This window comes from Saccopteryx leptura, chromosome 3, assembly GCF_036850995.1.
Source record: "Saccopteryx leptura isolate mSacLep1 chromosome 3, mSacLep1_pri_phased_curated, whole genome shotgun sequence".
NCBI lineage: Eukaryota > Metazoa > Chordata > Mammalia > Chiroptera > Emballonuridae > Saccopteryx > Saccopteryx leptura.
Window position 1 is genome coordinate 323,421,028 of NC_089505.1, and position 24,070 is coordinate 323,445,097.

At 37.3% G+C, this 24,070-nt stretch overlaps 1 protein-coding gene across 4 annotated transcripts in view; it reads right to left on the reverse strand.

The window, feature by feature from the left end:
- SNTG1 (syntrophin gamma 1) overlaps window positions 1-19,989 on the reverse strand; it is a 587,020-nt gene extending 567,031 nt beyond the window's left edge. For 3 of the 4 annotated variants that reach the window (XM_066379069.1, XM_066379070.1, XM_066379068.1), the window contains exon 1: window positions 18,685-19,989. The gene's annotated coding sequence lies outside the window, so the exon portion shown is untranslated. The remainder of the gene's footprint in view (window positions 1-18,684) is intronic. The other variant, XM_066379071.1, reaches the window with a different exon arrangement.
- Window positions 19,990-24,070: the final 4,081 nt, after the last annotated feature.

Consider the following 24,070-nt stretch of genomic DNA (forward strand, 5'->3'; position numbering starts at 1 on the left):
GGATGCAAACACCAGAAAACTTTGTGAGTGAGTGACCTTTGTGCAAACACAAAGAAATGCATGTGAATGGGCTTTAGAAAATTACCCTAGAGGTTTATAGATTGTCCCTCCCTGTGTGCTTGTTAATTAGCATAATAAAAAGATTGTACTGACCAAAACTAGCCCATTTTTTATATCAACAAGAAGTACTAGTCATTCTTTCCCCTTATCACCTGAAGTCCCTCCCCTGCAATCCTGTTACCTTTGTTCTCCTTTTCATCAATAAAAGTTCAGGGCAAAGGAGACTCAGGAGGTTAGTCTCTCTTGACTACTTCTCTCTCTTCTCTTGACAATAGTTTGTGTCTTAAGCAGTTTTTCCACGCAACACTGGTAGTTCCCACTGGCCTGGAGGACTACACTCTGTGCCTCTGTATTTGTTGAGTTCAGCCTATTTACATTTAGGGTAATTATTGACACTTGAGGATTTCCTATAGCCATTTTATGTTTTGTTTTCTGAGCACTCTGTGTCTAGTTTGGTTCTTCTCTTTTGTGTTTGTGCCAGTTGTTTTTGTTTCGTGGTATTCCATATTTCTTTCTCGTTTTTGTTCTTTTTTTAAGCTGTGTGCTTCAGTAGTGGCTTTTTCATGGGTGGTTACCACTAGGTTATTAATAGAAAAATTGTCATATGTACAAGAGTCCATTGTCTTATGAGTGCTCTGTACTCCATCTTCCTTTGCTACTGCAGATCTTTGTCCTCTCTTCTTTTATGTTATTGTTGTCACAGATTATCCTTGTTTTTATTATGACCTTGTTGGAGCTTTTGCTTATAGTATTGATTTCTTTTGTTCTTTGCGTCTTCTCTAATAACCCCTTTACTTTTTTTCAGTGGGATTTTTTTGGTAATAAATTCCTCAGTTTCTCTTGGTCTGGAAAAGTTTTTATTTCTTCTTTATATTTGAAGGATAGCTTTGATGAATATAGAACTCTTGGCTGGTAGTTACTCTTGTTCAATATTTGAAAGCTTGGGTCCACTCTCTTCTGGCTTATAGAGTTTTTGCTGGGAAGACTGATGATAACCTAATGGACTTTCCATTATATGTTATGTTCTACTTTTCCCTGCTGCCTTGAGAATTCTTTCTTTATCATTGATTTTTGACTATTTTATTACAACGTATCTTGGAGTAGGTCTTCTTGGGTTGAGGTAACTCAATGTTCTGTCTGCTTCTTGGATTCGAGGCTTTAACTCTTTCCACAGGCTTGGGCAATTCTCATCAATTATTTATTTGAATAGGCTCTCCATTCCTTTCTCCCTCTCTTCTCAACAGACCAGGCACAGCGTGCTTCTGTTCTTCAGGGGAGAGAGTGGCTCTGGAAAGCTAGCTGTGGAATTTGTCTCTGCCACTTTCCATTCCCCGCAAAAAGAGGGAGGTAGGGTTTGGGAGCTTGAGGAGCTGCACTTTATTTTTCTCTGTCTCTGCTGAGTAGAGGCTGTAGGAAGACTATGAGAACAGTGGCCATTATTACCCCATGCTCTGGCCGCTTTGGTTCAGTATTTCCCCCTCTACCCATCTATCTCACTACTTCTCCTGGCTGAAAAAGACCCATTCACTCTGGTTTTCCATCTTCATTCTCCTCAGAAAAAAGCCATACAACCTGAGCTTTCCTCCTCCCCACGGTCCAATAGAAAAAAAAGTCACTTTGTGTTTGTCTCATCTCAGAGCCAACCTCAAATTCATTTTATCTTCTACCACCCTTTTCAGCTCATTCCACCTTCAGTCCACTTGGTGCATGAATCTTTCATGCACACCTACAAGCACAGCTAGGGTTCTTTGCTGCATTATAGTTGTTCAATTTGTTGAAATTTCAAGCAGAGAGATCCAGCATCTCTCTCATGCCACAATTACTCTCATGTCATCTCATGAGCAATGATTTTCAATAAGGGTGTCAAGATAATTAAATGATTAAAAATAGCCTCTTCAATGAATGCTAGGACAACTGAATATCTATGCCAGAAAAAAAGGATGTTGGCCCCTACAACACAGCACATATAGATTTTCTCAAAATAGATGAAATAGGTAAATGTAAGGACTAAAACTATAAATGGATAGAGTAAAGCATAGAAGGCAATATTGTTAACCTGGGTTAGGGGGTGGTTTCTTATTTATGGCACCAAAATCATTGGGAACAACTAAAACCAAGAAAAAAGACATAGAAGAGATAAGTTGGACTTTATTAAATTTTTTTTTTTTTGCTTTAGAGGATATTATCATCAAAATGAGGAAAAAAACCTATATAATAGAAGATATTTTCAAATCACTTATCTCATAATGTTCTAGTACATAGAATTTACTGAGAACTCTTATAACTCATTGACAAAAAGACAAACATCCCATTTAAAAATGGGCCAAAGGCTTTGATCAGTTCCTCACTCAGTTGGAATGTCATCCTGAAACATCCAGCTTGCAGGTTTGATCCCCATCGGGGCACATACAAAAAGAGAGCAATGAATGCACAACTAAGGAAACAACAAATGAATGTTCTCTCTCTTCCTCTCACTTTCTCTTTCTCTCTCCCTTCCTCTCTCTGTCTTTCTAAAGAGCAATTAATAAATTTTAAAAATAGGCCAATGGCCCCAGCTGCTTGGCTCAATGGATAGAGCATTGGCCCAGTATGCAGACATCCCAGGTTCAATCCCTGGTCAGGGCATACATGAGAAGCAACCAACTGCTTCTCTAACCTGCCTCTCTCCTTTCTCTCTCTCTTCCCCTCTTGTAGCCAGTGGCTTATTGGTTTGAGTGTCAGTCCCAGGCACTGAAGATAGCTTTGTTGATTCTAGCATCAGCCCAGATAGGGGTTGCCAGGTGGATCCTAGTTGGGGCACATGCAGGAGTCTGTGTTTCTATCTCTCCTCCTCTCAGTTTAAAAAAAAATTGGCCAAAAATATTATAAATATTTATTTGAAGAAGCCAATGATCATCAATAGGTATTCAACATTACTAACTACTAGGCAAATAAGTGCAAGTTAAAATAAGAAATTACCACTTCACAGATATAGTATAACTATTATCAAAAAGGAAAAAAATATATACCATTTAAAATGGGCCAAATGCTATTGTTGGCAAGGATATGGAAAAATTAGAATCTTCATGTGTTGTTTGATAGTAATGCAAAACATTGCAGCTATTTTGAAAAACAGTTTTGCAATTTCTCAAAATATTAATTAAAATATTAATTCATATGACCCAGCAATTCCACTCTTAGATATGTACTAGAGAACTGAAAAGATATATTCACATAAAAACTTGCAGATGTCTATTAATAAGTAAAAAACAAAACAAAACTGGAAACACCATATCCTTACCTGATTTAGAGACAATTACTTAATCACATGTGATGATAAACATCTTTTCATATGCTTACTTTATATCTATATATCTTCTTTAGTGAAGTATCTGTTAGGTCTCTTGACTATTTTTTAATTGAGTTGTTCAGTTTTTTTATTGTTGAGTCTTAAAAGTTCTTCCATATATTCTGAATAACAGTTCTTTATCAGATATATCTTTGGAAATATATTCTATTCTGTGGCTTCTGTTGTTATCCTTCACATTGTCTTGCACACAGCAGAATATTTTAGTTTTAATAAAATCCAATTTACCAGTTATTTCTTTAATAGAAAGTGCTTTTAATTTTTTATATAAAAAGTCACCACCTTGCCTAAAATCATCTAGACTTTCTCCCATGTTGTTTTGTAGGAGTTTTATAGTTTTGTGTTTTACAGTTAGGTCTATGATCTATTTTGAGTTAATTTTTAAGGAGGGTATAAGTTTGTTTCAAGATTTTTTATTTTTTTTGCCTGACCAGGCAGTGGCGCAGTGGATAGAGCCTCGGACTGGGATGTAGAGGACCCAGGTTCAAGACCCCGAGGTCTCCAGCTTGAGCGCGGCTCATCTGGTTTGAGCAAAAGCCCACCAGCTTGAACCCAAGGTTACTGGCTCCAGCAGGGGGTTGCTCCATCTGCCGAAGGCCCGCGGTCAAGGCACATATGAGAAAGCAATCAATGAACAACTAAGGTGTTGCAACGCACAATGAAAAACTAATGATTGATGCTTCTCATCTCTCTCCGTTCCTGTCTGTCTGTCTGTCCCTGTCTATCCCTCTCTCTGACTCATTGTCTCTGTAAAAAAAAAAAAAAAAAGATTTTTTATTTTTTTGCATGTGGATAAATGTACAATTGTTCCAGGACCATTTGGTGAAAAGATTCATTATTTTTTTATTAATTTATTTTTTACTTTAATGGCACTAATTAAAAACCATGCTGGTAGAATTTTAAACATTTGAAGTTTGGCATGATTTGCATTATAGTACCATATATGGTCAAGGTTTTGTAAATATATTTGTAAACTTCTAAATATTATAAATTATAAATTTTCTACATTTGTATGTGTTGTGTATAGATTTTTCTTTGCATGGCCATATCATTATGTTTTGCTATAATATGTGTGGAAGATTATAAAATCAAATACATAAAGCATTAACTAAAATGTCTTCTTAGAAAAATCATAATTATGTGGGAACATTGTTGAATTGTTTAAACTTTTGCATTTATTCTTAGAAAAAGTGTGTTTTATACCTAGTGTTCAGAGAGCAAAAGTAACTGGTAAAAACAATCATTCATCACAGGAATGCCAGAGTTTAAAACTATATTATTTATTTATTCAAAATCCTTTTTTTTCCCCAGCATATTGCTTGCCTTCTCAGTATGTATATATTATTGCTATATACTATTAAAGTGTTCAAGTGTACTTATAGGAAGATATTCTGATTACCTATTATTGCATAACAAACTACCTATATGAATGTTCCAAACACCACTATTCATAGTAGCCTTAAATTGGAAACAACACAAATATTCTTCATCTGGTAGATTTGTCAACAAAGTAGTCCATTCATGCCATAGAAAACTATTTAACAATTAAAAGAAATAAACTTCCAACATACATAACAACATTGATGGTTCTCAAAGGCCTTATGCTGAGTGGAAAAACAAAAGCTAATCTTAAAAAATTACTATATACAGTATGATACTGTTTATGTAACATTCTCAAAATAATAAAACTCTAGATATGGCAAATGTATTTGTGATTTCTAGAAAAGTGGGAAATAGACCATCACACTATTCAGAGTCAGAACAAGGAAGTTTTATTGTGGTGATAAAACTATTCTCTATCTTGATTGTGATGCTGGTTAGGCAAATCTATACATGGCATAAAGCACATAAAATTACATTCACACACATAGGACTTCATATACAGTGGTACATTGAGATACGAGCAGACCAATATACAAATTTTTTTTTTTTTTTTTGTATTTTTCTGAAGCTGGAATCGGGGAGAGACAGTCAGACAGACTCCTGCATGCACCTGACCGGGATCCACTGGCACGCCCACCAGGGGCGACGCTCTGCCCACCAGGGGGCGATGCTCTGCCCCTCTGGGGCTTTGCTCTGCCAGGACCAGAGCCACTCTAGCGCCTGGGGCAGAGGCCAAGGAGCCATCCCCTGGGCCATCTTTGCTCCAATGGAGCCTTGGCTGCGGGAGGGGAAGAGAGAGACAGAGAGGAAGGGGGGGTGGAGAAGCAAATGGGAGCTTCTCCTGTGTGCCCTGGCCGAGAATCGAACCCGGGTCCCCTGCACACCAGGCCGACGCTCTACCGCTGAGCCAACCGGCCAGGGCTAATATACAAATTTTTTAGAGATACAAGCTGCAACTCGGTCCATATTTTTGTTTGTGATCCAAGCAAAATTTTGAGATACGAGTCATGATTCGGGAAACTGCCTATGTTGGTATGTTGGCGCACGGGTCCAGTGTCGGCAGCACAACACCAGCACCTCGTTCTCACGTTACCTGCAGAATCAAGTCAAATCTTGTGCACTGTACTCGTTCTTGAATCATTTTTGCATTTTTTACTAACTTTTTTTGTGTGCTATCATGGGGCCGAAGAAAGTGAGTGTAAAGTATAGTGGTGAGAAGAAGAGAATGATGTTGATAGAAGTAAAGCAAGAAATAATAGAAAAACATGAGTGGTGTACGAGTGATTGAACTGGCAAGGCTGTATGACTGCAATGCATCTACAATTTGTACTATCCTTAAACAAAAGGATGCCATCAAAGCACAAATCTAGTGAAAGAAACTACAATTCTGTCCCAATTAAGGACAAATATCCATAAAGAAATGGAGAAGCTTCTGCTGGTGTGGGTGAAAGAGAAAAAGCTGGCAGGAGATACAGTGACGGACACTAATATACGAAAAGGCATGTATTATTTACAGTGACTTGAAGAAGAAAGAACCATCAACCTCAAAAGAGGCAGCAGAAGATACGTTTAAGGCAAGTCACGGCTGGTTTGAAAATTTCAAGATTTCTGGCATCCACTCAGTGGTGAGGCATGGTGAAGGTGCAAGTGCTGATGTTAAGGCAGCTGAGGAGTACATCGTATGTTTTGCTGCGCTTATTGCAAATGAAGGCTATATCCAACAAGTGTTCAACTGTGACTAAACAGGATTGTTTTGGAAAAAAATGCCCCAGAGGTCTTTCATCACCACAGAGAAGAAGCTGCCAGGCCATAAACCCATGAAGGACTGTCTGACCCTTGCATTGTGTGCAAATGCTAGCGGTGACTGTCAAGTAAAGCCACTGCTAGTGTATTATTCCGAAAATCCTCAAGCCTTTAAGATTCACAAGATTCTTAAAGGAAAACTGTAGGTTATGTGGTGTACCAGCGCTAGGGCATGGGTTACGTGACAGTTTTTTACTGAGTGGGTAAATCTTGTCTTTGGTCCCACAGTAAAGAAATACCTTCAAGAAAATAAACTCCTGATAAAAGCATTACTAATCTTTGATAATGCTTCAGCCCACCCACCTGGTCTTGAAGATGACATTCTCAATGAGTTCAAATTCATGAAAGTCCTCTACCTCCCACCCAACATGACTTCAATCTTGCAACCTATGGATCAGCAAGTCATTTCCAACTTTAAAAAGCTTTACACAAAGCACTTGTTCTGCCGCTGCTTTGAGGTGACGGAGAATACAAATCTAACCCTTTGAGAGTTTTGGAAAGATCACTACAACATTGTGATATGTTTATGCATTATTGACTTGGCGTGGCAAGAGGTTACAAGAATATCCTTGAACTCGGCATGGAAAAAGTTATGGCCTGATGTTGTTGCAGACAGGGACTTCAAAGGTTTTGAACCAGAGATCGAGACTGAGGTAGAAGCGTTGGAGGAGATTGTGTCCCTTGGAAAGTCAATGAGTCTGGAGGTAGATGAGGGTGACATAAACGAGCTCATTGAGGAACATGAGGAGGAACTCTCAACTGAGGAGTTGAAGGAGCTACAGATGATACAACATACGGAGCTTCTGCAAGAGATTAGTAGTGAGGAGGAGGTAGAGTCCAAGGAAGTGATTTCTACAAGTGAAATTAAAGACATGCTGGCAATGTGGGAGAAGCTTTCAAGTTTCATTGAAAAGAAACACCCAGAAAAAAGTTTCAACTGGTTATGCTTCAGCACTTTTTAATGACACTTGTTTGTCACATTTCTGTAACATTTTAAAAGGCAGGGAAAAGCACACCTCTTTGGATAGATTTTTATTCAAAAGTCCTACAAGTGAAAGTGCTGAAAGTGCAGCCAAAAAGGCAAAAACAGGTGATGATTAAATGAAAATCACATAATGTTAAGCTTAGGTTAAGTTTAAAGTTAAGAAAGTGCAGTTTTGTACAATTGTTTCTGTGGTTTTATTTTAAGTAAAAAAAGTGCAGTTTTAGTTTTGTTTAAAGTAAAGAAAATGCAGTTTTCGTTTACATTTAGTGTTAAGAAACTACAGTTTTAGTTTACGTGTCTACAGTGCCTGCATCTCGTCCTCCCTCCCTCCCTCCTCCTCCGCCATTCACCTACATTAGCTGCACTCGTCTGTCTCCAAGGTAAGAATACAGTACTAAATAACACTTTTTTATTTTATTTCATATATTTTGTTATGCATTGGTAAAGTATACATGTGTGTTTCTTAATTAAAAACATGCCTTTTTTCATAATTTAGGATGGTTCGGGGATGTTTCACAGGAGTGGAACGGATTAAATCTATTTCAGTTATTTTAAATAGGAGAAATTTGTTTGATATATGAGTTGACTGACTTAACGAGCTTGGTTACAGAATGAATTAAACTTGTATCTCAAGGTACCACTGTACTAATTTAAGAACTCTAAAGAAGTATTATAGTCTATTTGACATTGTTGTACCAATATAAATTCCTGGTTATATTACTGTACTATAATTATTTAAGATATTACCATTGGGGAAAGATAAATGAAGGCTTTATAAGAATTAATTTGTACAGATCTTTTAAGTCTATAATTATATAAAAGTTAATAGAGTTGAAAGAAAAAAAAGCAATTGTCCAAATATATAACATTGCTATCTCTAGCTATATCTGTGATGGACATTTAATCTCACTTGGCTTGAACCCTTGGAAAACATATAATTTACCTCTTCTCCACTCTTTAACATTCTAGGTTGCTCATTTACCCTGAACTATTGTTCCATGAAGAGATATTCATGGAACAGTATTCAATTATCCTTTAGCATTCTTAGAGTATCATCATTAACTAAACCATAATTTATAGTTCTATTTCAACTTAGTCATAAGAAAATTTAAATCCTTTAACAAATTTTGGAAATTTTCTGAGAGTTGACTTTCTAATTTGATAATCTATGAGTACATTTCCAGCTCTACCATGTAATATAACTTTATGATTCTTGATATTCTTGCTATGTTTCACTAGACTCCACTCTCCTTGTGATCACAGACCAAATCTAGTCTTTAAAAGTAAGCTATACTAAAAAAAAAATTATATTGTATTATTCTGTATACTTGAGTAGCCTACAAATATTTATACAAACCAATATTGGTGAGTAATGAGTTGTGTTTGCTTCTATTCATCAGTATTATGATCATTTAACATTAAATTTTAAAATTTTGTCAATGCCAGCAAAACGTGTTGAACACAGATTATTTCTAAAAAACTATTTTTTCCTATGAAGTAAAATTTACTTTTATTTATGAAAGACAAGAATTTAAGATGATTGAAACATATCTTCATTTATTGACACATGAATTTTGTTTTATAATTCCATATACTACAGTAATTTAAGGAGCTTTCAGTTTCTCCACTTTATCAGTTAAATAAATAAAATCTTTATTGGTTACCCGGGCTAGGAGATACACTAATCTCACTCATTAAAATTTAAACTGCCTTGAACTTCCTTTCAAAATATCCCAGAAAATTTCAAAGCCACTGTTATAGAAACATATATTGCTATAAAATCTAATATATAGATGTAACGATGTTTTATAATGTGCTGAATTAGTATCATCTGTTAAACATTCATTGCTAATTCACTTCATTACATACTTTATTAAAAGGCATTAAAACTTGCAGCTGCATCCCATAATCATTTTCTAAATATAAAACTGCATTTATAAATGATATCTTTGTTCACAATGCCATACAGTTCACAAACTCTTTGTTAGAAGCCGAAGAGCTTTTATTCTTTACAGAAAAAAAAAAAGTTAAGTAATTCATCAGATGCCAAAACATTTTTTTTCTTTTCTGTCCATATATCAACCTTGTTCCAAGTGTTCAACTTCTATGTTCGTTAAGAATACTGTAGTTATCATATAGTCTTGGACTGATACTCAGAACTTTCATCTATTTGAGTGTTGTCTCGCTTCTAGGATTCAATCTCTTAATATACATCCTTGATAAATCTAAAAGCACAGTGATTTAGCTCAGCGAAGCACACGAAGTAAAGCTCTAATGTAAAAATTCTAGAACCACACATAGAAAAAACTGTGTTCACTTGGAATTTTGTTAATACTGTTCGGGAGAAAATAGCCTATTGGGGGCTTTAAATGCTTTTATAAATAATGTAAATAATTTTTAGGCTCCATTCAATTGCTTATTCTATATTTATTATTCTTTTACACATATCAAAAAAAACCAAGTTCAGGAAAATAAAGTTTGAACAAAACACACAATATATTGAAATATATTAAATTGTGCGTAATATTAAATTGTATGTAATAGAATTGCTGATTTTTCAAAACAATTTCATTTAAAATCTTCAGCATTTGTCAATATTTTTGACAGTATTCCTCCAAACAGTGTAACTGGTGGGAATAGATGCTGAAATAAAACATATTATTAAATATTGTTGATCTATTTTCACTCTTACTTATTCAATGGGCTATTTTTTTTCCTAAAATATTTTTGACCAATTCAAAGAAATGGACTAATTCATCTCAGCCACTCATCATCTCATGAGATTTATTTCTTGGAGATTTTTTTTGTGTGTGTGATGGAGACATAGACAAAGAAGGGGACACATAGGGACAGACAGACAGGAAGGGAGAGAAATGAGAGGCATCAATTCTTTGTTGTGGCACCTTAGTTGTTCATTGATTGCTTTCTCGTATGTGCCTTGACCAGGCGGCTACAGCACACAGAGTGACCCATTGCTCAAGCCAGCGACCTTGGGTTCATGCTGGTGAGCTGTGCTCAAACCAGATGAGCCTGCGCTCAAGCAGGCGACCTCAAGGTCTTGAACCTGGGTTTTCTGTGTCCCAGTTCAATGCTCTATCCACTGTGCCACTGCCTGGTCAGGCTCCCTGGAGACTTTTAAAGGACATTAAGATGAGGTTTTTGCTAAGTCATTGTTTACTCTCCCATTTTTAGCTAAAATCAGAGGACTGCAATAGGTTGGTTTTGGTTTTCAACAAATGCCAGTGAAATCAGAAAATCAATGGTCCTGCAAGGTATAAGACATAGAAGGCAACCTATGCACTGAGTCTAGTTTATAGTTGTTGTTTTTTTCCAAAAAAATTTTAATTAGGTGAAAGTGAGATTTCACAAAATTCATTCTTAGTTGCCAGGTTTTGCTCTAATTGAGTTGAGCGGAGAGTCAAGGAACCCTTTTGGGGTTGCAGGTTGCTCCAGGCCCCACCGGCCAGCCACACTCAGCTTACTTACCTGAGTCCTGTATCCATTGGAATTTCTAGTATATGCAAAAAGATGTGGGTTTTAATAAGTAAACAGAAAAGTAAACAATGTAGAACTAAGCATAAAGAAAAGAACTACTAGAAGTGAGCATTGTATGTTTTGGAAGTCAGTATAACATAGAGATTTTATCTGAAGAAATAAGAGAACAACTATGGCAGGGATTGGGAAACTTTTTGGCCGAGAGAGCTATGAAGGCCACATATTTTAAAATGTAATTCCGTGAGTGCCATACAACGATCCGTGTACGTTACGCATTATCCAATAAAAATTTGGTGTTGTCCCAGAGGACAGCTGTGATTGGCTCCAGCCACCCACAACCATGAACATGAGCAGTAGGAAATGGATTGTAATACATGAGAATGTTTTATATTTTTAACGTTATTATTTTTTTAATTAAAGATTTGTCTGCGAGCCAGATGCAGCCATCAAAAGAGCCACATCTGGCTCATGAGCCATAGGTTCCCGACCCTTGAACTATTGGATAGCCAGAGTCAGAGCCACAATATGCAAATGGACCTAACAAGCTGCAAACTACTTGATCAATTTCATCCTGTTTATGAACAGTACACTGGCCATTCTCTATACCCTGTTATTTTAACTATTACCAACAGCACACTGAAAAAAAATTTTTCTTTCATTTTACGTATGAAAGTAAAGAGACTTTGAGACTTTACATCTTTTGCCCAGGCTTGTGTAGTTAATGAGTATATAAACTGGGATTCAAATTCAGATCTATCTGATCCTACATCTCATGTACTTCCCACAATACGAGCATGAAAACATTTATAAGAAAAATAGTCTGAAGAAAAGCAAGAGAAAGGTTTTTGAGCTCAACTAAATGTACAGGCTTTTGTTTGTTTCTAAAGGTCATGATAAGGACTTCATAAGATATCAAGAAAACAGATAACCTATTAAGATAAAGTGACATACCCAAGATGTAAAGCCAGTATCCATGGCCAGGGCCACTATCAAAGCAGCCCGACTCATGCAGGTTCGCATTGGATTCGGACAGTCGGTAAAGAAACAATGGAGCCAAAAACTGATAGGCCATTTTCTTTAATTCTAGCTTGCACCCGGCGGGCAAGTAAAAAAACACACACTGGGCTCCAAAACCCACTCACATTCAGTGCTCACAAAGCCACTGACTTATCCGAGTTTCCTAGAATCAAAGGTTTCTAGCTCACCAGCCTTATTCTCTTCAGTTCCCCAACTCCTTCCTTATCCCAGATACAAACTCTGCACAAACTGGCATCTCACTCTGCACTCCACCATCTTGGCTGCTTCTCCTGGCCTACTCCACATGGCCTCCTTCTGCTCTCTGCTCTGCTCTCTCCTCTAATCATCCCAGGAACCAAGAGAGCAAACTCCCGCTCTGCCCCCATTTTATACTGTAGCCTCACAATCTCTAATCCAATATACAAAATAGGGAAGTCTCCAATACAAAGTCACTCCTCTGAGGTATGACTGGACCGTACCACCCCACATCAAAAAGGGTGGGAAAGGCCCAATCCCAAAACCAAGCCCCAGGCTACAAGGATTTTCTCAACACACATTAACATCACCTGGGCGACGGCCTCATGTGGGCAGCACCATCCTTAAGAAAGTGAGCATAATACATTTTATCTGCCCAACACAAGATAACATAGTTGATAAAAAAAAAACAAACATACATATTTGAGTCTGATCAGGTCATGGCACAATGGATAGAACATCGGACTGGGATGCGGAGGACCCAGGTTTGAAACCCCGAGCTCACCAGCTTGAACTCAAAGTCACTGGCTTGAGAAAAGGGTTACTCAGTCTGCTATAGCCCCACAGTCAAGGCACATATGAGAAAGCAATCAATGAACAACTAAAGAGCCACAAAGAAAAACTGATGCTTATCATTTTTCTCCTTTCCTGTCTGTCCCTATCTATCCTTCTCTCTGATTCTCTCTGTCTCTGTCAAAAAAATTAATTAATTAATTTTAAAAAGTTAGTTATTTTTCACCATGAGTTCTTTTGAGAAGGCTCAAAAAAATCTATTTTTTAATAGTTTTATATGGGTAACATATTATTGTTCAAATGCTCTTACCATTTCTAAAATATTCCTGCTTTCTATTAATTTACTTAGTGAATTTATTAAGTAAGCATTTATTCCTTTAAAAGAATTACATTTTCAGCTATTTAAAATTGAGTAAATCATAATATATTTCCTAAATATAAATATAGTTGTAACTACTTCACAAATTTTAATTTAAAAAATTTATGTTAAGTGGCCCTGGCCAGTTGGCTCAGTGCTAGAGTGTTAGCTAGGCATGTGGATGTCCCAGGTTCAATTCCAGTCAGGGCACACAGGAGAAGAGACCATCTGCCTCTCCACTCCTCCCCCTTTTCCTTTTCTTTCTTTTTTTTTTCTCTCTCTCTCTCTGTTTCCTCCCACAGCTATGGCTCAATTTGTTTGAGAGAACTGGCCTCAGGTGCTGAGGATGGCTCTGTGGCCTCTGCCTCAGACACTAAAAAGAATTTCTTTAAATCGCCCCCTACTGGGCTTGTCAGGTGGATCCTGGTCAGGGTGCATGCGGGAGCCTGTCTCTCTGACTCCCTCCTCTCACTAAAAAATAAAGAAAAGAAAAAAAAATTGTGTAAGTATGTACATTAAATGTAATGAAGTAATAAAGAATTACCCTTATCTTAATGCATCAATGTAATGATTCTTTTATTTAAAAAAAATAAGTAAATGCTATTACTATTGCTTTGAGAATTTAAAGACAAAATTCATGAAAATCTAATATTATCTTCTGATACTGTGTGCATAAAATGTGCTGAACAAATGTCAAATGATAATTCAAGCATAGTTTTTGGTCACTTGACATTCTCTTTATGAACTTTCACTTTCTGCTTTATTTTTCTATTTTTCTTTCTCTGTTATTTATTCCTTTTTTTCTTTTTTGATAAGTGATGAAAAAACAAAAAAATTTCAAAATTGTATCACTAGGTAATTAGATAATTTTCTATTTCTGATTGTCAAATAGTTTAAAAGCAAAACTATATATTATAAATTACTGTAACATCAAACAATAATTTAGATTTCCTAAACATAGTATCTGTATATTTTTAGTGATATTATAGAAAATTATAGACTAAATGTTTAAAAATTACATTTAAAAAAATCACAATCATTTTGAAAATTTCAAGTGATGAAAAAAATAAGCAATAAGATGTTGCTTAACTTGAAAATAGGTATGAATATGATCTAAGTTTTATACTAAATTAATACTATATTTTTACAGAATTTCCATAGTATCTCCATAGATCAGGACCATGTTATCCACACTTCATCTTCACTAGCAAATAATCAAATCTAGATGTTTTCTGGATGTGTTTTCAGATTTTGATTTATAAAGTCCATTTCATTTTGTGAATTTTCATGATGATATAACTAATAATAAATATTATTCCTCCTTACAGACCAGAAAATTATGACACAAGAGAGTGATTTATTCATTTAAGGTCAAAATGAAAGAAATTAAAATAACTTGGATCACGTTGATTACTTTGGTGTGAATTTTCAATAATAAATATTTTTCAACCAGCTTCTACCTGCATTGAAATATTTATTTAATTAAGAAATATAAGAAAATTGATGCTGGATTAGTAAAAAAAAAAGCACATTCCTTATGCTAAGTTCCTTTTTTTTTTTTTTTTTGCTAAGAGTTCTTAAATACAATAGGTATGCCCTATTGTAATTGGCAGGGAAGTTTTTGATGAAGCGAGAAATTAATGCTATTAGAGATTATTTGTAACTCAGAGATATAGCACTTAAGTTTCCAAAACACTCTCAAAAGCATTATATTATTATACTGGGAGTGTCCTAAATTGGCCCTTTACCAGCTACCTAATTTATGTTCATAAAATACATCATGTGCAATATATATATATATATATATATATATATATATATATATATATATATATATATATAATAAAATTCTAAGCAATTAAAAAATACTAGTAGGCATTCATTCATTCATTCCACAAATATTTAGGTGTTAACAATATTAGAATCATGCCTTAATTGGTACATAAAGTATCCCCTTTTACAGAAGAACAGTTAAGTTTCCTTGGATTGAGTGACTTGTCCAAGATCTAATGACAAGCATTCAAGAATCCTAATATTTTTATGTTTAAGCAGTACTTGTTTTGTTACATCATGATACATAACATTTTATACTGCAGCATGCTGTCTCTTTGAACACACACACACACTATATATATATCATACACCTAAACAGGAAAAAACTATTATGTAAGAAAAATGTCCCCAATTGAGTGCTATTACATGACTCACTTCATAGGTTTCTGGGGAGCTACATGACTATAAAAATAATTTCCCACTGGCTGGTTGGCTTAGTGATAGAGCATCAGACTGGCTTGTAGATGTCCAGGGTTCAATTCCCGGTCAGGGCACACAGGAGTAGCACCCATCTGCTTCTCCACTCTCCCCCCTCTTGCTTCTCTCTCTCTCTCTCTCTCTCTCTCTCTCTCTCTCTTTCTCTTCTCCACCCTCCTGCATCCAAGGCTCAATTTGAGCGAGCTGGTCCTACTGCTGAGGATGGCTCCATGGTCTCCAGCTCAGGTGCTAAAAAATGGCTCTGATCACAAGGAAGCAAGGGCCCCAGATGGGCAGACCATTGCCCCTTAGTGGACTTGCTGGGTGGATCTCAGTCAGGGCACATGCAGAAGTCTATCTCTGCCTCCCTTCCTTTCAGTAAATAAAAAAAATAAAATAAAAGTACTTTCCAAGTTACAACATTCTTTTCTTCACTAGTAGCTTTTACCTTGCTTTTTAGAACTGGGTAAATAAACAAGTTACTTGCCTGGAATTTACATCTTTAAAATGAAACAAAGATAAAAGTCAATTACTGAGGGCCTTCTTAAATTCTATTAATAACTATCTCATACTTCTACATTTACTGATATATGCATACCTTGACCCAAGACCAAGAAAACAATTCCTAAGGCAAACTGGGTATTAAATCGAATATGAGCTGTAGATATCAATAATTACATTATAATATCCAGTTAATATTCAGATGGTCTGCACAAAATGCTATACAAGAAGGGGTTTATAATATTTCATAATTTAAACATTCAGGCCAGGACTCCCTGTCCACTCTCTACACACTATTTCATATTGAAAAGGGAAAAGCAATTGACTAGATTCCAGGTCTCATTTTTAATTATTCTCTTGTCCTATATACACTTTACTTTTTCCTGTTGATGCAATTCTATTTCACTTTTCCCCTTTGAGTCTCAACTGTAAGCAACAGCCACAACCCTTTACCAACAAAAGAGTTTCCCCACCACTACTGCCTTCACCAGGGGAGTGGATGTTGAATTGCTGTGTCTAGTACTCTGTGAACCTCATGTCTCTGTTTTCCCTAATGGACCAAATAACTATAAGCAAGGAAACAAACAAAGAAACAAAAAATAGTTTCCTGTACCAGGATATGTACATCTTGGAATAAAGCACTGATTTATCTTTAAAGACAGGTGATTCTGTGCAAAAAAAAAGGTTTGGTTCTTTGGTTCCTTTAACCTATCCACTCTTTGTGGGACAGGGACAATTAGCGATTAGCATTAAGGTAGGCATTAAATTGATGTACAAAACTCCATCTCAATGAAGTGACATTTCCCCAAAGTTAAGGATTGTTATGAGTTTTTGTGCACTTGGCCTGAACTTGGAAGGTTGAATTAGAATTATTTATTTTTCTAATTAAATCTCCAGAGGGATTAGGTAAACATAACTTGTATTTTGGGCAGTTTCAGGCACATATAGGAAAAGCCTGCCTTCTCCATCATGAAGAAGGTAACTCACAGGCATGCTTCCTAGAACATATTCTTTGCTTTTATTTTACGAGATGTCAGTCATGAGAATCTATATATATCAATTAATTGATAAGCAAAATATCAGTCCAACAATATGCTGCATTTCTCTTAAAGAACCATTGATTATTCCATGAGGTAATAGTACCTTCACATCCCTCATATTAAAACAAAAAAAATCAGGTTGTGTTAGGAGCGCATTGTAGGTCTCCTAGGAAAGAACACCAAATCAATGCCACATGTCCTCTTCCTCAGATGATAATTACTGATCTATGTAGAGCAATATAGCCCCCAAGCAGCTCAATGACATAGATGCTTTTGATTCATTTCTGCTAAGCAAGGAGGTTCATGGTAAGTGGTAAATGACAGTTAAGAATGGTTTTTCCTCAGAGTATAATTGCTATTCTCAGCCTATGCAAAGCAAGGGCCCATTTATGTGCTGAAATTGAGAAGAAGGAATGTATGTATATGCATTAGGAGTATTTCATTATTAGTTACATATGACCTATAAAATTAAAAGAAAAAACTAAGAAACTGTAATTTTTCAAAGGGGAAAACTCTTTCCATAATGTTGGTTACACATATAGCATCATATGTGCCAACATGATTGTAGAAGTCCATCCTTGCAAGTGAATATTCTCCACAGGATGGAATGTTCTCATTGGAACTGATTAAGCTCTTAGTGAAATGTCAAGTATGGGCTATAAATTTGTGTAAGTGCCTTTACCCAGTGAAACCTTTCTATTAAAGCAGAATGCTTATCAAGGGCATTGTGAATGATGGTAGTTTTAAAGCTCTGGGGGAAGACTCTAGAAATAAGATTCAACAGAAAACAGATTTAATGAATACTTTAAAGTTCATGGTTTGTCAAGAACCTATTTTGCCCAATCAAATTTTGGATTTCAGTGAAAAATTTATTTTGTAGAACTAAGAAGTCAGAATACTATCAAAACCCACCTCTCCTAAAAAGGCACACTAAAGCTTCTTATATTCTGCCTTCTGGAAAATGTGGTCTAAGCAAGCCACCTTAAATTTTAAAAGGCTAGAAAGACCATGTTAATTAAAAATATGTGCATTTCTTTAGTTAAGACTCTACAGGTGTAGGTATACTTGGGGGTTCATGGGGGAGGGATCAGGTATGTATACATACATGTGTCTTTCCCTGTGTAAGGTTTGGCAAATTATAATTTCTATTTAATTATATTTTATAATTGAAATATAATAGAAGGTATAATTAAACCATCTCTACTTAAACTTTTTGAATGTTACATACTGTGTAACCCAGACAAGATCACTTTAAATTGCATGCATAAGACAAAAAAACACCCTCTTAACAAAATGTTAGGTCATATCATTGCTTCTTGGAAAATCATGCCATACATAAATTTTGAAATATGTTATATCAGCTATATAAAAATACCCAAATAAGAGTTTACTATAATTATAAACCAAAATACATAATTATTTTTAATATTCTTGTCATATAAGGGACTTTGGAGAAATAAAATATTTAACAATAAAAATCCAATTATGTTATTTGGCAAGAGATTTCCTAAGATCACAATGAAGAAATAATCATTTAAAAATCAAATTGGAGATCTTCTTAATACACACACACACACACACACACAAACACTACTGTATTTAATCTTTCTGTTAAATTTTTGGAGGAAAAAAAGCCATTAGAGTTGTAATTAAATAGAAAAATAATATTATCACTTACCTGTCAAGTAAAAGAATTAGAAGTCTTTTAGTTTCTTTAACATAAGCCCTTGAGTAGTTCCGGAGCCTCTTGTCACAAAGCTATATCCAAAAACAGTTGCAATCTTCTCATGAACATTGTTTATTTCAAAAAGTGTGGGCCTTTGAGCATTTGAATTTCAAATCTCTGAGTCCATGTTTTCTCAGAGCCTCTAAGAACTTTGACTTCACTCTTCTTGTTGCATTCCTCCAGTCCCCTATAGAAAATTTTCCTTGAAGTTGCTGCTGAGAGTTTAATCTTTGGAAAAAGAGTACTTCTCAGAGCCCTGCACAGTAGTTGTAGCAGGTGGATAAGAAGAGTTATTTTTCCTCTATTAAGGAAGGGAAGTGCGGATGAAGTGTTCTCAGGAGGCAACGCCTTTTAGATGCTAGCAGCGGGGAACCCAGCTGCCTGGGGAGACAACAGTGGCAGCAAGGACAACAGCAGTGGCAGCTGGCAGCTCAGTTCTGCCCCTGTGACTGCAGCCCAGTCTGGAGACGCTGTCCATCTCCTCCGGTGCTGAAGTATGGGGACTGGAACCCCACCTCCAGCCCGTTCCCAGATTCACTTTCTTCCACCAGCGAATGCAAAGAGCTTTCTTGTCTTCCAGTCTTACCTTTCCCCTGGAGCCTTATATTTTGGTAGAGGTTAATAACTTCTTCAAAATCATATTCTTATATTTATTTGGTGACAATGTTTTCGGAAATTATTTGACGTTGGAAGTAGGAATCCAAGGGAAATCAGATTTAAACCTCTCCTGACTTTTCCATCGCCCTGAACGAATTTCCCAATGATACAAATGGAAGGAAACTCACGCACACGCGCAGGAGAAAAGAGAAGAGGGGGAGTAAGGGGACGAGGGTGAGGAGGGAGGTGGAGAGAGAGAGAATGAATGAATACAAATTATGTACCGTAGAAAAGCCATAGCTTCTTTGAGTCTCTACATAAACCGGAAAGGGGCTATTTTGGAAGACTGAAACCTTGATTACCAATTACGTGGACCACATTTAAATTCTGAGAAACCCCATTTGAAATTCCTAGATTAGACACAGTAAATAGGTCGTGGATTCTTATTTGACTCTCCAAGCAGATAGGTTACTATAAAAACAAATAAAATAAAAAGAAAATGAACGAATGAAAAGGAATCTCAGCTTTGCTACCTTTTAAAACGCTGCCGAATTGGTTCCGAATCGTTGCAGAGCAGATAAGAGGATCCAGCCGGACGCCGCTCATTTGAGTGTCAGTGCTGCGGAGCCTGGAGAAACTGCTAGGCGAGCCGGAAGCTTGGGGAAGCTGCATTCCCAGGGAGCGTTCTCAAGCCGCCCACAGCCCAGGATCCTGCAGGGGGGCAGGAAGAGGCTGCTTTCACAAAGGATTGTCAAGTAAGGAATGCATAAAGTCAACTGGAGGAATGACCATCCCCGCCCTTTTAAAGCCAGAACAACTCCGACGCATCGGGCTTTTTGCGTACGGTGCATCCCATTTCCCGTCTCGTCTCCCACGCTTTCTCCTAGACTCTTTTCATCTGCGCTCTCCTCAGGCCTTGCTAGCTCTTTGTTCCAGCTCTGTGCCGACCCTCATTTCTGCCCGCTCCACCTGCTTTTAACAACCGAGTATCAGAAAGGGTTTGTGTGGGGGGGTCCAGAGGGCAGTCACAGAGAGCTCCGCCACCTAAACTTGGCAATGGGTGCAGACACCAGTAGGGTGAGATTACGGAATGGAGATACACAGCGCTGAAGCCGTTGAAAAACTGATCAAAATCATGTCTACGGGGGCTGTATGTAACGAAATGGGAAAATTTAGTAGAGGTGGGTGGTAACACAGCCCGCCTCTTCAGGCACCAACGTCGGCGGTGTGGACTTGGCGCCAGGAGGTTGTTGGTCGACTGGTGAGGAAATTCGGAAAAGAATGACTAGGAGTGCGGGGGGAACGCGGTGCAGGGAAACACTAATCCCGTCCAAGGCTGTAGGATAGCAGCTGGCGGCGGACTCTGGCCTTCTTTTCCTGCGGTTTTCTCAGATTTCTTTTTCTCGGATTCTGACCACAGAAAGGAGGACACTGAGAGAGTGTTTTCTTCCCAAGCTTGCTCCAGCTAGTCGGAAACCAGCCATAGCGGTGAGCTGCCCCCGCCTCCTGGAGATACCGCGCTCTCCCAGGCTCCGGCTGAGCAGAAGCTGGGCGGACTGCGAAGGGGGGTGGAGGGGGCGGGCAGCCACAGGACTGCCAGGCCAAACGTGATTGAACCGGGATCACCCGGGAATGAAAATCAAACAGGCAGGTTATTTACTCACAAGTAAAGTCCTTGTTTTAGGTAGATTTTGAATCATTTCACTGCCACACCGATGCCTTCACATTCCCGGGGTGGCCAGCAGTGGGCACTGCCGGCTTCCTGGCTCTGGCTGGAAGCGGCGGTGCACCGTGCTGGTCTCACTCCAGGCGGCAAGCGCTACGTGGAGCTTCCCACGCAGCAGTGTTCGCGATCGGAAGAAGCTCCTATCCACTTTCTCTTGCAGGCCTCTCTACAGAGGCACTATTAGAATCTGTGAGGGAATCTTTCAAATCTTGAGTGATGAAGCCGTCTGACCTCACTGGGATACACAAACCTACTTAGAGTATTTGTTACTTAAGGCTAAATTGGAAGTGTTGCATTTTGCTTTACAGCTCCTGTGGAAATACATGAATTGCTTAGGATTGTGGCAAATGAGGTCCCCCTTTTCCTTTAGATAAATGTAGAACAAACACATGCTTTTTGTAGCTGCACAAACAAGTACTTGTCATCTGTAAAGTAAGTTTCAGATAGTTCAGGGTTTCTGCTGGAGGACGAAAACAAACCTCCTTGTGCACAGGCTGCTCTGGAGGTGCCATTCTCCCTGTAGTAAAAAGGCTTTTCTCTGCAGGATTTAATTCTATGCTTACTCCAGTTGACTGAATTGATTGTTTAAATTATTTCTCCCAGCATGTAGAAGCAAGGATAATGGCAGAAATCTAACACACCAAATAAAAGAGAAGCATTTAAATGAGGCACAGAGTACAATGATGTTACTAATTAAATCCATATGCACTTGATTATTCAGACCTAGAAGCACACATTCCCTCTTCCTGAGCACTGGTTGACGTTAATGGCAGTATCTCTCTCAAGCTTTCTTTCCCAGTCCCTTTCTTTCTCTGCCTATAAAAGAAAAAAGAGTTGATTAATTTGAACTGTCAGTCCCGGTAAGATTATGGTAGTTTGATGTCTTTTTTTGAAGAAGCAAAATCCACTCCATATTTTCCTCACCAAGTGTGTTATGGAAATTAAGCTAATGAAAATTAAATGCAGCCTAACATCTGATGTTACAAAAGAGTATAAACAAGGTACCACAAAATTAGGAAGCAGATAAATTGAACTAAAGAAATATTTGAAGAAATTTTACCCATGGAGCAGAACTTGAAAGGTTATTTTAAATGTAAATTTTTATTCTTTTTAAATTACCATTGTTAAAAAATGTAACCACAGTGAAATGTGAATGTAAAACATCAAGACAATAAAATATGTGAAATATTATAGTCACAAGAAAATTTAGTACCCTAGGCTGGTTGTTGTGAATCCTAAAGCAAGTCATTCAATCTCTTTATTTACAAAACTAGACATACCTCAATTTTCCAGACTAAATAGGTAACTTGGGGCTTTCATTTTTGATTAACATATTTTTCTAATTATTTCTGGATTTTTCATGTTTCCTATTAGAAATAGGGCTGTATGAATTTAATATACACATTTGAACACTTTTTAATATAATCTTTAGCATTATTTTGAGCTTTTTTTTAATTGTGTTCAAGTACAACTATAGCATTATCTATTAACCATTATTTCTTCATTGGAACAAAGATCCTATTTTTAAATCTTTTAAATCTCCTTTTGTGGATTTTCTCATGCACTGTTGCTGAACTATACATTGTTTTGCCCTTTTTATATAGGCACCCTCACTCAAAACGTACCTTTAGTTGGCCAAAATGTTCTAATTACTTGAGTCATCATCTGGTAAGTCCAGAAGACTTCACCTATGTTTGCTTTTGCATTAATGAGCTCAATTTCCTGTACTTACATAAAAAGGTGGATGGGATTTTGGAACTCTACTGGCCTCAAAGTAACCGTGTTAGATTCGGGTACAGGGTCACGTACCAAATAACCTTTACTAACTAGGTTAAACTTGAAGTGATCTGGTGCCAGGGCAGTTCCCTTAACTCTCCACCTAAGCATACTTGACTGACATCCCACATCCCTTCATCCAGCCTCCTGCTTAAGCATAACCCCTCACATTGCCCAAAACTAACCTCCTAGCTAGCCTTACTCACTAACCCTATAAAAGCTTAAATCCCCAGACACTTGTGAATGATGCCATTTTGGATTCAGCCTATCTGTTCATAAATAAATAAATTTCTTATAAAACTCATCAGTCCTTCTGTGGCCCTCCTTTGGCAACCTAACAAACCAAAGTACGAAAATTGATTTAGGTTTAATTTTTTTTTCTAAGGAGTAACAAGCAAAAGTCAAAGAAACTTAGAAAAGTAGGCACTGTTAATCATAACTGACTATGAGAGAGATTTCATTTTAGACTACAGGTTCCTGAACACTTTTCTTTATTGTTTTTTATTTTTATTTATTTTTTTAAGTGAAAGGAGGGGAGATAGTGAGACAGACTTCTACATGCACCTGGACTGGGATCCACCTGGTAACCCTGTCTTGGGCCAATGTTTGGGTACCAAGCTATTTTTAGCATCTGAGGCTCATGTGCTCAGACCAACCAAGCTGTCCTAAAACCAAGTAAGCCACTGACTGACTGCAGGAGGGGAAGAGGGAGAGAAGGCAGAGAGGGAGGAGGAGAGAAGCAGATGGTTGTTTCTCCTGTGTGCCCTGACTGGGAATTAAACCCAGGTTGTCTGTATGCTGGGCTGACACTATATTCACTGAGCCACCGGTCAGGGTCTATTTATTTTCTTTTAAGAAGCACGCTAAGTTGCCTAACATGTGGTGGCACAGTGGATAAAGCAACAACCTGGAGTGCTGAGGTCCCTGGTTTAAAACCCTGGGGTCAAGGCACATATGAGAAGCAACGAGGAGTTGATGCTTTGCACTTCTCTTCCTTGCCTTTCTTTCTCTCTAAAATCAATAAATAAAATATTTTTAAAAAATTTTAAACAGCACTCTAAGTTGATATGACTTGCTTAAAAAAAAAAGTGCTACTGGCTTGGATAAGTTACTTAACCCTTTGTTGGGAAAACAGCTGCATTAAGCTTGCTTGCTTGCACTTTGCATGATTAGCATGTAAGCACGTGGCAGAGCTACGTGAGTATAGCCTATGTAAGATTATGGGTGCTTTCCCTCAGG